This window comes from Aricia agestis, chromosome Z (assembly GCF_905147365.1).
Source record: "Aricia agestis chromosome Z, ilAriAges1.1, whole genome shotgun sequence".
NCBI lineage: Eukaryota > Metazoa > Arthropoda > Insecta > Lepidoptera > Lycaenidae > Aricia > Aricia agestis.
The window spans coordinates 14,336,997-14,355,433 of record NC_056428.1 but is presented as its reverse complement, the minus strand read 5'-3'; the positions used below and the strand labels follow the sequence as shown (position 1 = coordinate 14,355,433).

The 18,437-nt window shown below is 36.8% G+C and overlaps 1 protein-coding gene across 1 annotated transcript in view; it reads left to right on the top strand.

The window, feature by feature from the left end:
• Nucleotides 1-373: 373 nt before the first annotated feature.
• LOC121738478 overlaps nt 374-18,437 on the top strand; it is a 110,874-nt gene continuing 92,810 nt past the window's right edge. The window contains exons 1-2 of the mRNA XM_042130547.1: nt 374-788; nt 7,391-7,434. The gene's annotated coding sequence lies outside the window, so the exon portion shown is untranslated. The remainder of the gene's footprint in view (nt 789-7,390; nt 7,435-18,437) is intronic.

Genomic DNA, 18,437 nt, shown 5'->3' with positions numbered 1-18,437 from the left:
AAAAACTACATAAATCGGTTAAGAATCAGCGGACAACGAATCGAAAATTTTCTGTTCTTTTATGAGAACTTTTGTCGTGTTGACTCTATCGCGCTCTGCGGTGGGAGACTTGAGATTGGTGAGACAGCAATACATTTTCAAATACCTATTTTCAATTTCTCTCGCCCCTGGCGTATCCTCTTAATCACGCAGGCAAAACAACTCTGAAGTCTGAACCGGTATTTTAATTTTTAAATGCTAAAATGTTCGTTTATTCATAAAATTAAAGAAGAGGAAGTAATTGCTACTGTCAAATATCTGAGAAAATTTCCAAATGTCATTTGTCATCAACCTTTGACTTTTTAGTTGTCGATAGAGACCTAGTAATCTGTGATAGAGACGACGTGTCGGGAGAATTTGTTTCTCGTAAAATTGGTGATTGCAAACCTGGAAACAACAATCGATGGATTTATATATTTTATTGCCTTTCTAATGCGGTGTTAGCTTACAAATTCGTCAGCGTTACAAATAACATAGCCAACGTTTTTAAGTGAATAATATGTAAATGATTTGACGTACTTGGCGTAGTGTGGGCTGTGGTATTTGTGTATGTTTAGAAAGAAAAAGCAGGTTTAGGTGATATTGGAATTTTTCCTAATCGTATTCTTATCGCGGGATAAAATTATCAGTGCAGTGAGTGAAGGTTTGTGTGCTTAGTGATTTGTGTTGAATATCGTTTGTGTGGTGTGATTCGGTTTTGTGAAACTTCAATTATGTTGGATCAGGACTTGGCTTCTGTACATCAGAAGGTGTGTATGATTATCAGTTTATCCATGTTACTTGCATACTTACATCTATTGATACATTTTGGTGCAAAACACAAAAACATAAGAATAATGAAACAAATGGAGCAAAATCTAAAATGGTAATATTTTAGATTTTACTGACATTTGTTTCATTCACATGAAATCACATAAAATTTTATTGAACTTTATTGCTTTTAGCATAATTTTTTATAGAAGTAGCAATAGATTAAATAAAGTGACTTTAATTGCATTGCATAAGCATAAAACTTAATGTATGTTTTAATGTTGAACAAAATGGTGTACAAATATATTTTCTAATTTGTATAAGACCTAAATAATATTGTCACCATCCAATATTGCCTTAAGGATAATGTTCATTATCATGATTCTAAGTAACCTTAATAATTTATACCATTGACATTAGTAACAAAATATCAAAAGCCAACAGGAAATATTTTATAAAAACTTAAAAATGCAATGATGTTTGTTAGTTAAAAATTCTCAATTCTAAAAGGTTTGAACTTGAATACAAAATAAATAGGATTTGTGTTTCCCGAATCAAACAGTAATAACTTTTAAACAAACCAACATTATTTCTGCCTTAAAATGAACTGAGTTATGTAGTGTACCTCAAATTGAATTGCAATTTGAGTTGCTCTAACTAAACATATGTTTTAGGTACTAAAACATCCCCTATTTGGGCCAAAAACACAGTGGGCGCTGAAATAATTAGTGCTCCTCTATCAATGCAAAGTGATGTTCTTCTATTTAATTTTAACCATCACTCTTTAAAAAGAAGTAGACTATTACCTTCAATATCTATTCTGTAAAGTATTTATATCAGTGATTTCTAAGTATCCACAAACACAAATAATATCCTTGGAAGTAAGTAAGTAGTTTGTCACATGTTAACCCTAGATCACTTTTTCGTATCTCAGACTACGCATATCCCACGAGTTTCATAGTTCGGTATGTTCCCCTAACCCATTCCACCTTCCCCACTTAATGGGTCTTTTAGTGACGCACATACCCTCAGTGCGATTACATGCACATTTTTTTAGGAGATACAGGCAAAGAGTCGTCTGATAGACGAAAGGTTACTGACTATGTAATTTTTTTTCACTTTAAACATTTGTTATTTTTTTAAGATCATTATTTATTTGCAAGAAGCCGGAAATTATTCATTTCTATAATTAATTAATTATACAAAAGGATCAGTGGATACCGCAGATCAAATGTGCTCAGCCATGAACTGTACTAGTTACAAAACCAATAGATGGCCAGTGGCCACTTTGCTTGTTTTATTATACTTTAAACATAAGCATTGATTTTGTAAATCACCCATACTAATATTATAAATGCGAAAGTGTGTCTGTCTGTCCGTCTGTCTGTCTGTCTGTCTGTCTGTCCATTACCTCTTCACGCTCAAACCGCTGAACCGATTTAGCTGAAATTCCTTATGGAGATATAGGGGGCGCCAAGGGAAGCAAAAAATCACAATAAACTATTCTCAAAAATCAACCCCCGGCTAGAATAAAATTAAAATTAAATAGAGGCCGATATACGTACCGCGTTAGGTTAGTTGTTATTAGTTGTTTTGGTGATCACAATTCACATGGGTTGAGGAAGGATATTTTGGGTGAGAAAAACCTCCCCATGCCACTTCCACCCCCGGATACCATTAAAAAAAAAAAGAAAAATAATCAAAATTCCCTTCTGATAGTAAGAGCGGGGCTAAAATGGTCACATTTAGCAATTCCTCTCAATCAATTCAGCAAATGAATTGTCAAAACTGTCAAACTGACAAATGTCAAATCAGTACAAAAATACAGAAATGAATTGCAAGCAGAGTTGCATTTTGCGATTTTAGAAAAATGAATCATATTATGATTCATATCATGATTCTTCAAAGCGACCATTTTAGCCCCGCAGTAATTAATATATACCAATTTTGCCCAATACGACTTGGTTGGTTGTCATTCAGTTGTACTTGTACCTACGGGGACCCCTAAAATATTTACATTTTTAACCCCCGACAAAAAAGAGGGATGATATAAGTTTGATGTGTTTGTATCAAAATCTTAATGCGGTTCACAGACTACCAAGTTTCAATATAGCTCTTAAAATAGTAGAGTAGGAGAAAAGTGGCTGTGACGTACGGACAGACAGACATGACGAATCTATAAGGGTTCCGTTATTTGCCATTTGGCTACGGAAGACTAAAAACCTTTTGAATTTTTATATAAAATGCGAAGAAACTTTTTCCCCAACCTAATATCAAAATATAATAATATGATGATTATTATTATTGATTTTGATGAGGGTGATGGCGATGACAATTCTAATGAATATCGAGTCTGTATCGATTGGTGGTTCAGGACGAGGTCGGGGTAAGAAAGCTGTTGTTCCACCTATTATAATGACGTAACGTCATTATAATAGGCATGGTAATCATGATGAGTAGACATCGGATTATATGCACGATCAAAGTGCCGAAATATGCATGCAAATATGCATGAAAAAATGGCCGAAATATGCACAAAATATGCACAATCAAAAGTCACTTAATATTAAAATTTATTATTTTTTGAAGTTTTCCGGTGGTGCCGTTAAAAAATTGGCGCTTTTAGTGCCAATTTTTAACCCCCGACAAAAAAGAGGGGTGTTATAAGTTTGACGTGTCCGTCCGTCTGTTTGTCTGTGTGTGTATCTGTCCGTGGCATTGTAGCATCCAAACGGATAGACCCATTTTGATCTAGTTTTTTTTGTTTGAAAGCTGACATGATCGAGTGTGTTCTTAGCTATAATTCATCATCATCAGCCTGCTCAGTGTTGGACAATCAGGGTTTATCTGGTTGATGAAAGGCCGTTAGCAACTTGTATTCGTTTGATGGGTTTTATATTTCATTCTAGTTTGTGACATTTGTGAATATGCAATATACGTATAATACACATATTAATGGAAAGTTGACCAGGTGCTGCAGCATCACCTGGTAATCAATAGGATATCCAACTAATCGCCAACTTAGAGCAGAGGTTTCGTCTTTGGGCTCATTTTAATTGTTACAACCAGTAAGAAGTAGATAGACGGTAAATATTTACATGCTGCAGCATCACCTGGATTCTATAGGAACCGAGCTTCGTATTAAACCCAAAGTGGAGGTTTCATGTTTGGGCGATTTTGGCATTGGCGGCCTCATCGAAAAGGACATTAATAGATGGTAATTACGTTGATAGGAATTATTCTGCAATATAACCAACACAAGTTTAAAAAGTATGAAATAAATTAAATTAAGAAATTTAAAAAAAAAACCCGCAAAACAACTTTAAAAAGTAATGAAATAATATTTACTGCCTTTAAGTTAGAATAATTCCCAACTTGTGTAAAGTAATATTTTAGTCCATAATTGTTGTCAAGGTGTGTCGGGGGACCGCTAATGTAGATGATTGATTTGAGATTTCACATAACATTATAGTATAAGGATCAGTTCACAGCGAACAAAATGGAGATAATCAGCGACTTGGCGGTTGTAGGTTGTAGTTTACTTGGCGGTCTCCCGACACACCGTGACAACTATAATTATGGACTAAAATATTACTTTACACAAGTTAGGAATTATTTGAACTTAAAGGCAGTAAATATTATTTCATTACTTTTTAAAGTTGTTTGGCGGGTTTTTTTTTTTATTTCTTAATTATATACCTATTGTATGTCATCAAATCTAGGATTTTTCATTTCTTATACAGCACCAATAATAATTTTCTACCAACATTTTCCGTTTGCAATCTTAATGCCCATGGAAGTTTATTAAATCGTTAATTATTCAAAATTTTTACTAATTTTTCCAACTACAAAGAAAAAATTGTTTCTAGAAAGATATTATTGTACCTATTGGGTGTATTGCATCCTTTAAATTGAGATGGAGAGGGTTTGTACCTCTATTTTGTGGTCTCGGTGTGTGTAATGATAGCTAGTTTGGACACTACAAGGGCAAGAAAATTGCCAAAATATGCACTAACGCCTAAGGGGGATATTAGATTATCATATATATTGGATCCGAGATCATTGAGTCAATGATATTGGATAATGTAATATAGACATAAATGATTCATTTCTTCCTTCATCATAGATTTTTGACATTTGCTGAGAGATTGGATCCAATACGGTCATAGAAATAGGTGTTGCCAGTTATTTAATATAAAAAAGAGTTTTTAATTTCTTGTTCGTAAATATGTTTCAAATAATGTAATGTAATTATTTTTCTAATTATATACTTGGATAATCTTGCTGAAATAACAAAAAACAAGCCATATTTAAAAATGACGATGTCTTTTGACAAATCGAATTCTCTGAGATCTAGTAACCCTGACGTCAATACCTGTCAGCGTTAGCGCTCTCCATTGGCTATTGAAACCACATATGACGTAAAATAGGATCAATGAAATATGATAATGTAATATGCAGATATGATCAAATGATCATATATATTGGATCCTATATATGATCATAGAAATGATCCAATATAAATGATAATGTTATACCCCCCTAAAAAGTGCCATTTAAATATGCATTTGCATATGCAAGTATGCAAATGCATATAATCCGATGTCTAATCATGAGCAACGGTTGCTCATGATGATTATACGATGAGGGTGATGATGATGACGATTCTAAATATCATTTCTGTGTCGATCGGTGGTTCAGGACGAGATCGGCACTGACAGCCGGGATGAAAGCCGTTGTTACTTAAAAATGATGATTATTGATTATGATGAGGGTGATGATGATGACGATTCTAATATATCGATTCTGTATCCGTGGTTCAGGACGAGGTCGGGGTAAGAAAGCCGTCGTTCCACCTATTACGTGCGCCGCTTTCACCGCTCCTGACAACTTTCGCCCGCACGGCGCGCGCGCAGCTGTATCGATTTAAATCCATAACATTCCATAAAACATATTTTTAAAACAGTAGCCCAAAGAAGAAAAAGGTAGAAAAATATACCTAATATTTTGTATTATATAATGAGGGTATTTGAAATTCTATTTGCCACCAGGTGCCGCTATGTAGCTTTAAAGTCTATCGTGTCAAACTGCTGTCACGATATAGCTGTCATGTGCCACGATAATACGCCTATTTGACACGATAGACCCTAAGGCTACATAGCGGCACCTGGTGGCAAATAGAATTTCAAACACCCTCATAAGTAGGGCCCGAATTAAATTTACCTACCTATACAGAGTATTAAATTCGAATGTATATGTTTGCCACTCACAAATCTGTCGTCTTCTTGAGTGTGCTGTGTGCGTATTGTAGTGTGTGTAATATTTTATTTGTTGAAAAATGTGTGATACTGATTAAAGCATAATTTCAAAATAATATTAGTTTGATGTACTCCTTCACCATATAAACTACTAGATGTCCCGCGCGGCTTCGCCCGCGTTATTTAGGAATTTTACGGAAACCGTACATTTTCCCATAAAAAATAGCTCTTATGTCCCTACTCCCTTCACTTGGTCTACTCTATATCTGTGCCAAATATTGCCATAAAAATTGCTCCAGTAGTTCGTAATTTCTAATATTTCCCACGTTTTTCCCACATTTTCCTGAGTTTCTTCGGTCGCATTAGTCTTAACGTGATATAAATATATAGCATATAGTCTTACTCGATAAATTAACTATCTAACACTGAAATAAGTTTCTAAATCGGACCAGTAGTTCCTGAGATAAGTGCGTTCAAGCAAACATACTCTTCAGGTTTATAATATTAAGTATAGATTTTTTTCAATTATCGCTTGACAAACTCGAGTCTTGATCTAAAAGACTATGAAAAGTACGAATGACAGGGTCATTATAGGCTCATAAGTCATAACCATGGACGATGCATGGTATAATATTATGGCAGTAATGATGATGATGATGATGATGATGATTCATCGTCATCATCATCACTACCATATTATACCATGCATCGTCCCATGGTTATGACTTATGAGCCTATAATGACCCTGTTATTGGTACTTACCTACCTCATATTATAAACCTGAAGAGTATGTTTGCTTGAACGCGTTAATCTCAGGAACTACAAGTCCGTATTAAAACTTATTTCAGTGTTAGATAGCTCATTTATCGAGTAAGACTATAGGGTAAATATTATCACGCTAAGACTAATACGACCGAAGAAACTCAGGAAAATGTGGGAAAAACGGAGGAAATATAAGAAATTACCAACTACTGGAGCAATTTTTATGGCAATATTAAGCACAGATATAGAGTAGACCAAGTGAAGGGAGTAGGGACATAAGCTATTTTTTATGGGAAAATGTACGGTTTCTGTAAAATTCCTAATTTACGCGGGCGAAGCCGAGCGGGACATGTAGTTCATTTATAAGGCTGTAGTCTTCCACCATCCTATACGTATTATATGTCTGATTTCTGTGGTTTGGAAGGTGGTGAGGTTTTTTGGCTAACGTCTAGCCAAAAAGCGCTGGTGATAACTCTTGTCTTGTCAAAAAGCTCTTGTCAAAAAACCTCATGAAACCAAGCACTAGTCGTTAACTATGTACCTCAAGATTTTGATCTTAAATGTTTTGTATTTTGTTACAGACAAATCAAGAGGCGGTGGTTTTTAAGATCTCATCATCATAATGGTAATTATTATTAACTGAAATTACTATTTGTCCCCAACGGCAAACGTTTCTTTGCCATATACAGTATTTCGCCCGTATTATTTTATTGAAGTGACTAAATAAGTATGTCACCAAGGCAACGTCCATTGCTATCCCGTCGCACAAACAATGGTTGCCGTCAGTCTCGAGTTGTAATAATTTACTATTACTTATTCAACAAATACACTTATCAGTATAGTGTTTCAAACACCTTGGACCCCTTGGAATTACGCCGAGATGTAGCTTCACTCTGCATCCTCTATCGGTTGTATCACGGGGAGTGCTCTGAGGAATTGTTCGGAATCATACCACCTGCAACTTTTCGCCATCGTCCCACGCGAAAAACATACCATCCTCATCACATTAATCAGTGGCAGTCTTCCACAGTGCGTTTCTCGCGTAACTTTCTGCCCCGCACTGTAAAGCTCTGGAACGAACTGTCACCAGCAGTATTTTCGGCCCTATATGACCTGGAAACCTCCAAGAAAAGAGCGTATTCCCTCTTAAAAGGCCGGCAACGCACCTGCGGCTCATCTGATGTTGCGAGTGTTCATGGGCGACGGTAGTTGCTTACCATCTGGTGACCCGTTTGCTCGTTTGTCCCCTTATATTTTAATATATAAAAAAAAAACAATATAAAAAGTACCCATATACTTATATCCGATTCTCAGACCCACTGAATATGCATATAAAATTTGGTTAAAATCAGTAAAGCCGTTTCGGAGGAGCACGCGGTCTAACATTGTGACACGAGAATTTTATATATGTCGCAGTCGACTGGTTGTAAAAGCCATTCAATCAAACATCCAGCCCTTTGACTGAACAACGCCATTTATCACACGGCTATACGTCGTTTCGCCGACTTGTTGACTGTAACGTTCAACACTACAGCTAGATGACGCTTAGCTAACTGGTTAAATGGTAAATTAACTAAGGTGACCATTAGTTTAGTGCTATTATTACACAAGCGTAATGATAACAAGCAGATTAATTGTATTCTTACTCATTTTGAACACAATTGCAATAAATACCTTGGTGATGCATTTCATTACCCGTAATTTCTCCTCGAATATTAGTTAAAATTTTGATTCATGTATGTGCCCCCATAATTTCTGTCTCTTTAATAATACTTTTAACGTATATTATTTAAAAAATATCTTAAACAACCACAAAACACCGGTTAGTTGACGCCATATTGTAATCAAAACTCACCTAGCGCCGCGGTGGTGAGCGCTGAACTAATTCAATCACACGGCGGCTTTTGAATCAGCTGTGATGTTGAACGTTTTTTAGCGACTTAAATATTCAATTAAAAAGCTAGACGTGTGATTGAATAGCGTTGTTCAGTCAAAGGACTAGCTGTTTGATTGAACGGCTATTTAAACCAGTGGGCTGCGACATATATTTAATGATAATTAAATTAACCTGCCAAGTACAAATTAGAAGTATTATGGATCAGGCTGTTGATGAAGATGATTACGATTGATGAAGTGCATCTAAACTTGGCATTGGATTGGATTTCAACTCCTTTTTTAGGCCAAAAATTAGCCGATAGGAACTTGGCTCCATTTTAACAGGTATGTTTTTGATGGGATAGTTAATACCCGCCTGGCGAGTTGCTCATGAATCATGATGATTTAAATAAATACTCCAATTTTCTTCTCTTTTTATTGTCATTGCGAGTGCACCTGCGCCCGTAGCATGGCTACAGTAGAAATACGAAAGTATAGACAAACTGTGGAGATAAACTGAAGGTGCCGCATGCCATTCGGCGGGGCTAAAATGGTCACATTTAGCAATTCCTCTCAATCAATTCAGCAAATGAATTGTCAAAACTGTCAAACTGACAAATGTCAAATCAGTACAAAAATACAGAAATGAATTGCAAGCAGAGTTGCATTTTGCGATTTTAGAAAAATTAATCATATTATGATTCATATCATGATACTTCAAAGCGACCATTTTAGCCCCGCCGATCTTTACCTAGGCTAGCCGCGATCGACAAAAAATCAAATATAATGCCACTTTATGACATAGACCAGGGGTTCCCAGTCATTTTTAGCCTGCGGCGCAGTTACACGTAAAATATTTTGTCACGGCGCCCTACTCTACCTAGCTATTAGAAAAAGATACATAAATAAACACCCGTAACGATTATAGTAAGGTTAAGCAGGTAAATAGTAGTAAACAAATATTTAAACATCTACCTGCTTTACATTTAAATTAATATTATAATTTAAATTCATAATATTTGTGGTTTCGTATAATGATGAAGGATCGACTCACGGCACCCCTCTTGCCTTTCCACGGCGCACCAGGGCGACGCGGCGCACAGTTTGGGAACCCCTGACATAGACTATAGTCCTTAAAATTCAAATTAAAATCCTACTTTACGACGTAGACTAATAGTCTTTGTGATAAAGTGGCATTTTAATTGAATTTTTGTCGATCGCGGCTAGCCGCGGTAAAGATCGAACCTTCAGTTTATCTCCGCTGTTTGTCTTAGATACTTTCGTATTTCTACTGTAGCCATGCTACGGGTGCTGAGATCATAATATCAAAGGGTTTTTGACTTATTGTGTTTGATTATTATTGCTGGCCTGGCGATACATGAGATGCAATGGTGGCAGATGTGAATTGAATTGATAATGATGAATAAATACAAGTGATATAACGAAGCCACAGCAACACATCACCTTCGGTGCGATCACAAACGTGAGCCACTAATAGAATTGCAAATCCCACACGGCACGAGCACTCGCTTAGATCTAGACACGCGGTAGCGTGTCAAGCCAAGTTCAAGTAAAACAGAACTGGCGAGCAGCACCGTACTATGTAATATTACACGAACCATTTGGAGCCACTTTTGACCCCCTCATAATATATATATATATATATATATATATATATATATATATATATATATATATATATATATATATATATATATATATATATATATATATATATATATATATATTATAGAGTAAATATATGCTCTAAATTTCATAAACACGTCTCAAACGGTTATTTAGATAATCACGTCCGAAAATCGTTATTTTTACCACTGACTGACCTATAGATAAAATTTCTCTAGACGGATAGACATCGAAGTGTCAGTAATGGGGTATCTTTTTTACCGTTTGGGTATAAAATCCTTTTAAAAAGCCCAAAAATAAGTTGTGTCTACAATCCCCATACAAATAACCTTGTAGTACACCCTAAGCAACCGGTCAACGGCCAACAACAGTCAACATTATCTATATAATTAATACGCAAGCGAAAAACTTTGTATCCCTTTTGACGATAAATGCGGAAACGTAGGTGAATAAAGTTTTGCACAGCTTATTATATGGTGAAATAGTGCATCGAGCTAATTTTATTTTGAAATTATGCTTTTATCATAAATTTTTTAACAAATAAAACATTACGTACACACTACAATACGCACATTCAAGAAGATGACAGATTTTTGAGTAACAAACCCATACATACGAATTATACTCTTTTATTTATAGTTGAAGTCTGTTGACAACAAGTTGACAAATCATTGAAAATATGTTGAAAATGGGTTATAGTTTTTGATATTGAATCTTAGATACTATAACGGCCGTTCCCAATATTTGATCTATCTCTGGTTTTGCCCTACTAGAGATAGGAATAGCTCACATTAGACATTAGAGACATATATTTTATGTCAATTCAATGTTAGCTGCGATCGGTTGTATGTCAAACCAGAGATAGATTGAATATTTGGAACGGCCGTTAGACAATGCTTACACGGCCAGTCTGAGATCAGCTGAGTCCTAGAGACAAGAGTTGAAATTTTTTTTGATAAAGTCAATATTTTTTTACAAAATATAGGTAGTTGTCCTAATGTCGTTGAAACTAAGGTCGAATTTCGACCATTGGGCGATCTCTAGTCAGCATAATAATACACAAAAACATGTACTTACGTCTCCATTCTTTTTACGGCGAAGTTCTTAGACAAACATAATGTTTGTATTGAACTTGGCTCTTTTTTACATTTATGTTTTCGGTGAAATACAAGACTCACTTAAAGTAATGTAAACATATTATGCTATGCTAACTAGCTAAAAGCCGAGCTTCGTGAGGACTCGCGTCGTCACACCTTGACTGATGATGATTAATGCGATATCTTAGTAGTTAGTACATATAATACTGTATATATAAATAAAAATTATTATGTTAAAGCACAAAGTGTAGTCACAAAATGTTCAGGGTGTGCGATATCATTATACCCGATTGTTGTGATTATAATTGTTTGTGTAGGTAATACTATTTTATTTAGATATTCAGGTTAGTAACTTTTAAACGTTTCAAGTCTAAAACTGTTAGCTATATGTCGTTAACATTGAAAACGCGTAATGGTAGGCATTATTGTAGACTCGACCATATTTAGGCCTTCAAAAATATTGTACTACCATACCTATATTTTAAATTTGGAATAAACAAATATTTTGAATTTTTATGGTAGAGTAATATGCTGCTGGATTGGGCTTTTGCACAGCTATGCTTTGAAACTTCAAAATTGCTCTTAAAAGTTTTGACCAGCAGGCTTAGCATGGCCACAGTAGAAATGCGAAAGAATAGTTCAAACGCTGACAGTTTTTGCGGACAAACTGACAGATTTCCTTTGTTGATGGTTTAATGATTTGTCTACTTTACCGTAAGGCATCCATTACACGGTAGATTTTGCTGTCAGTTATACTTTTACCACAATCATGGCTGTAACTGATGGATAGATAATCTACCGTGTAAGAGCGTGATAGACGGTTGCATGAAGTTGATTGACGAAAATCTGGATATCTTGATTTTTGCTTCATGCAAGCATCAGTCGCGAATTTTGAGCGAGTGTTGTCACATCTGACAAAATAGGAAAAAAATTAGAAACGTATCTATACTAATATTATAAAGCGGAAGAGTTTGTTAGTTTGTTTGTTTGATTGATTGTTTGAACGCGCTAATCTCAGGAACTACTGGTCCGATTTGAAAAATTCTTTCAGTGTTAGATAGCCTTTCAGTGTTAGATAGCCCATTTATCGAGGAAGGCTATAGGCTATATTTTATCACGCTAATACTAATAGGAGCGAAGAAATAGAGGAAAGTGTGGAAAAAACGGGAGGAAATTATTTGAAAGGGCTTATTTGAACGCGCTAATCTCGGGAACTACGGGTCCGATTTGAAAAATTCTTTCAGTGTTAGATAGCCCATTTATCGAGAAAGGCTAGAGGCTATATTTTATCACGCTCAGACTAAAAGCAGCGAATAAATAGAGGAAAATGTGGAAAAAAACGGGGCAAATTATTTGAAAGAGCTTATCTCACGAACTACTGGAGAACTTTTTCTGTTATTTGGCACAGGTAAGAAGTAGACCACCTGAAGGATCATAGGCTATTTTTTGTGGACTAATTTGTCTGTGAAATATCTAATTTACGCGGGCAAAGCTGCGCGTAACGTTATATTTCGCGTGGTCACGACATCACGCGTAAACGGCTGGACTCATTTTGCTGAAATTTGGTATAAAGATACTTTGAGTCCCGAAAGAGAACATAGGATACATTTTGTCCTTGAAAAATAACTGTTTACTGCACAATATACTTATTTGATTTGCGCGTAAACTATTCATCTATTTTGATGGAATTCGGTGTGGAGATACTTTGAGTCTCGAGGAAGGACAAGGAATACTTACTAATTTTGTCCCGGTAAATGTACGGTTCCCGCACAATAAACTTTTATGATTATCGCCTAAAGTCTAAACTATTTAATCTTATTTGATGAAATTTAGTATGGCAATACTTTCAGTCTCGGGAAAGGACGTGGGATACTTTTTATCCCGGAAAATATATACGGTTCCCGCACAATAAACTTTTATGATTCTCGCCTAAACTATTTAATCTATTTTGATTAAATTTGGCATAGAGATTGGAGTACCTCAGAACAGGAAAAAAAGGATACTAATTTGAATCTGGGACAAGGAATGCTTTTTGTCCCGGAAAAATGTGCGGTTCCCACACAATAAACTTTTCTGATTTGCGCGTAAGTGACTCAATCGATGTACCTACGGGAAAACTATAAAGTCCACGCGGACGAAGTCGCGGGCAACAGCTAGTAATATATATATATATATATATATATATTGACTGACATAAAACTAAAGAGAATTGAGTGACCGTCTAATACCATTCGTCAGTCCATCAGTCACCGTCAGTCAAACATAATTCGTAATTGACGGAATTAACTGTCGCTTGTATGGCAAACATTACACGGTAGGTTTTGCTGTCAGTTTTACCACACTCCACAGTCATGACTGTGACTGATGCATAACCTGTCGTGTAATGCAGTGACTGATGGTTGCATAAAGTTTGATTGACGAAAATCTGGATATCTTGATTTTTGCTTCATGCAACCATCAGTCACGAATTTTGAGTAAGTGTTGTCACATCTGACAAAATAGGAAAAAAATTAGAAACGTATGTACCTTTGAAAATTTTGGCTTTGACTGACATAAAACTAAAGAGAATTGAGTGACCGTCTAGTACCATTCATCAGTCCATCAGTCACCATCAGTCAAACAGAAATAATGATTGACGGAATTGACTGTCGCTTAAGTATGATCGTATAATGGATGCCTAAGAACAAACCTTTCTATGTTATTGGTGACCATGCTAAGCCTGATGCTGTAGCTTAAGTCTAAATTATTATTTTTAACAAAAAATTAAAACCGACTTCCAAGGTAAAAACAATAATAATATGAACTATTTCTGTACATACTACAGTCTTCATTATTTGAAGTCGGTACCAGCTAATTTTATCGTGAGTTCAGTCAGTGTCAGAAATCAGAATATCTGAAGCTTTTGGGACTGGTACCGACTTCAAAGTTATGAAGACTGTAGTATGTACAGAAATAGTTGAGATTTAGACGAATTCTGAAAAAGGCACTATTATAGAGTAAGAGTTATTTAATACTTTTTAGTTCATATTCGTTTTAATTTTTTGTTAAAAATAATAATTTCACTCTTTTTAGTTATCTACAAGATAAGGCTTTATGCGTAAATAACCACTACGAATGTTAACTATTCACATTATGTTACTGTAAGCGAAATTGTGGTAAATGCTTGCAGTTATCTAAGCGATGCTGCAATTTAAAAACCTTTATCTTTAAAGGTTCAGGAGTTCTGTTCAGTTCCTTTGGACCAAGAGACACCTTCGTATGAACTCTCTCTTATTCGTAACATATGTTTAAGTTACTAGAAACAACATTTTAACCACTATGAGTCTTTTGATAAATTTCAAGGATTTCCTTCGATTGCTCATAAATCCCATCATCAGCTCACCACTTTCGTAATTATTACACAAAATCAAGATTATACCCTATACAGCAACACAAGAATTTTGAAAATTGGTCCACAAACAGCGAAATAATCATCAAAAACATCTGCTTCGATGCAAAATATCACGAAAAGCATCAATAATTGGGTCATAATGTGATGACCCATGGCATAATTATGATTTTGATGATGATGGTCAAATAAATGGATGTGTTGGCTTATGCTTTCAGTTGTTTAAACAACGCCGAAATCCCCGAACCTGTATCTATTTAAAGTATTCAAAAGTTCTGTTGGGTACCTTCGTATCCAGGGTATAACCTGGTGCGAAATCTTACTTTTTGGTAGCATTTACCTCGAATGCTTCAGAAGAAATTGAAATCACTATATGTTTCCATACACATTTCAAGGAGTCCCCTCGATTCCTCCAACGGCTGAGTTATCGTTGAACATACAAAAAAAAAAAGATACATACAGCCGAACGTATAACCTCCTCCTTTTTGGAAGTCGGTAAAAACATAATATCGCACTGGATAAGTTACTAGCAAACCAGCTACCGCCATCAAAATGTAGAAGCTATTATAATATTTTTATCTTATTTTTACTGTCGTCTAATCGTTAATGTCGACCATAATAAGTCTGCCATTTTATTGCGGCCACAATAATTAGAAACACATATAAACGCCAACAGTTAGTATTGTGTTTATGGCCATGCATGTGAATATGTCACAATATAAAGTGATTATATAGTAAAGTAACTCCGGCTAAGTCGTTCTATAGCTAATCAAACTTGCTCAACACATGTTAGGTTACAATTTCATGAACATTACACACAGCTGCATAGTTTTGCTCTCTTAACTAAACTTGAGTCAGCAGAAGCATGAAAATATAATATAGTCCTTCCCCCTTACTAATAAACGCTGTATAAGCTTTGAATAGTTATACAGTGTTTTGTCTTCACTCTTCTTCAATCCAGTTAAAAATGTCACTTGTGTGACAGGAACAAAACACTGTATAACTATTCAAAGCTTTATGTAACAACGTTTATTAGTAAGGGGGCTAAATTCTAATGAACATAAGGCTTCTTACAGACGAATGGCAACCTTCGACAAGAGCTGTTCGTTCAAAAAATTAAATCGAAACTAACGGAACATTATAAAGTCATGTTCACGTGTACTTTTAAACGTTTTCGTGCGCGCGCCGATTCTCGCGGTCTAGTATGAAGATGATCATAATTCATACTCTATTGTGACTATTGTCAAATGTGTCCCAGATATTGCACAGTCATTCTCTACGGCTATGTACCGTGTAAACAATGAAATCACAGCTAAGGGTCATTTTCCGGTGTGCGACTGGTGGGTTGCATGGGTTGCATCAAGTAAATTGTACCATTTAGGTTTGCGAAATGGATCAAAGAATCCAAAGAGTGTTTTTAAATTTGGGACACGTGACAGCCGTTTGACATGACAAGGATCCAGAGCTTCGCCTGGCAAACTTCTAACCAGGGTAAGCTCTGGATTCACATCCTGGAAGAATGTATCAAAAATTTCTTATGTTGGGACCACGCAATAATTATTATTATCTTATCGCAATAATAGCAATAATTAATGTCCTCGTTAGTGTGGCCCCAGCATTATTGACGTTTTTAAAACCAATATGCCACCATACGGTACTCCGTTATGACTTATGAGTTATGAGACAGGTTTGCACCCTAGCGGAAAAGGCAATATCGAACCACCTCATTTAATTTATAATTCGTGTCTGAAGAGTTAGTTATACTGCATTTGCAATCTATTGTGTCCAATCAATAGACGGAGGTTCAATATGAGAGTGGTTGCCAACTTTTGCTGGAAATGAAGACTCAATATTTTAACGCTTCAATTCCCAAGCGGCGAGATTCAATAGATTTCCAAGAATCCGCGATCGAAGGATGTAGAAGACGTTTCACATTTATAACGTAAAAAAATGTTTCATTCGTAAAGACGGTGGTAGTGTAAATATAATGCGCTGCGTTGTCAGTTTGTCACCATCATGTTAAGTGTTTTCATGCGTCGCGGTAAACTTAGCTGTGGAACAATCCATACCTAATAAAATATTATAGAATTACAACGTCGAAAGTGTGTCTGTCTGTCTGTTTGTTACCTCTTCACGCCCAAACCGCTACACCAATTTTAATCTGAAATTTGGTAATGGAGATATGTACTTTGAGTCCCGGGAAAGGACATAAGATACTTTTTATCCCGGAAAAATGTACGGTTCGCGCGTTTTAAACTAATTTTAGTGCAACGGAGTTACGGAGTTTCGGGCACCTCTAGCTAGTACGTTAATCGTTATAATATTACCAACTTACCAAGCCGCAACGAACCGAAGTCCGAAACACGACGGAGAATGTGTCTTCGCACTTATTTCTGCGGTGATTCAAGGTTCAATCTCCTTTCACCATTGTTCAGCGGAAAGCGTTGACCTTGAGATTATGATTATAATTAAAACTTTGCGCCTACTCAACGTGTTATTTTTGAACCCTCTGATATGAGATATCTTATATCTTTATTTATTTATTTTATTTATAGCAGGCTACATAGGCCCATACAATATATACCTTAATGACTAACATACATATAAATTATATACACTTAATAACTGCACTTTATCACGAGTTATCGGCGACGTGACGCGCGCTTCATTCCGGAGTCTTCCTTTGGTAGACCACATCAGTCGGCCAGAATTCCTCCGCTTCAAAGGTCGACAGAAGATGCGTCGGTACTCTCACCACAAAGGAACTGAAGTTGACCTTGTGGCAAGACTGCAGACGTTCGACCCTCAAGTGGAGGGATGTCTTCTTACTGATGTAGTTGACGACGTCCTCGACCTCCATGGACCAGTGCAGGCGAGATATGTACAGGGGCGTCGCGGGGACCTCGCTCCGCAGACGCAGCTCAGGTACATAGGGCGCGGTGCCGCGATGGTTGCGGGCGGCGGGCTTCTTCTTCCTCCTCTCCACCAGTATGAAGCCCTCCTCATCGCACCCCCTGCTCTCGTCCTTGCCAGGTCGAGAAGACTTGGCCTTGCGGCTCTTCGTAGCCTTGCGGCTATCCGTAGACTTACGGCTCTCCGTGGACTTACGGCTCTCCGAAACCTTACGGCTCTCATTCTCCCCATTTTTGTTCGCCCGCGGGGAAGGTGCGGGGCGACCAGCAACAGTCGCGTAGTTTTGCTGAGTCGCCTGTGGACTCAGCGTCGGCGCAACCGGGAGGGGAACGCGGGCGGGGTCGGCAGCGGCGGTGTTCGTTGACCCGTCCGATAATGCTGACGGGCTAAACGTGATCGCCTGTGCGCCTCGGCGTCGGGTTACGTATGCAGCGTCAGGTGACCCACATAATGAATTATTACTTTTCAATTGTGATAATTCACTACGTAGGTCACTGATGATAGATTCCGACGCCTGCAATCTACCCCGAACTCCGGCCAGCTCTTCCTTCAGGAACCTGATGTCCTTCAGTAGGCTGACGACGTCGACGTGGTCCAGCGTGACGGGCGGCAGCTTATGCAGCTGTTTAGCCACAAAAGCCGGTACCTCATCCGGATCCGTCTGCTTCAGCAGACGGATCCGATGAGGCTTTAAACGAGCTGAGGCTT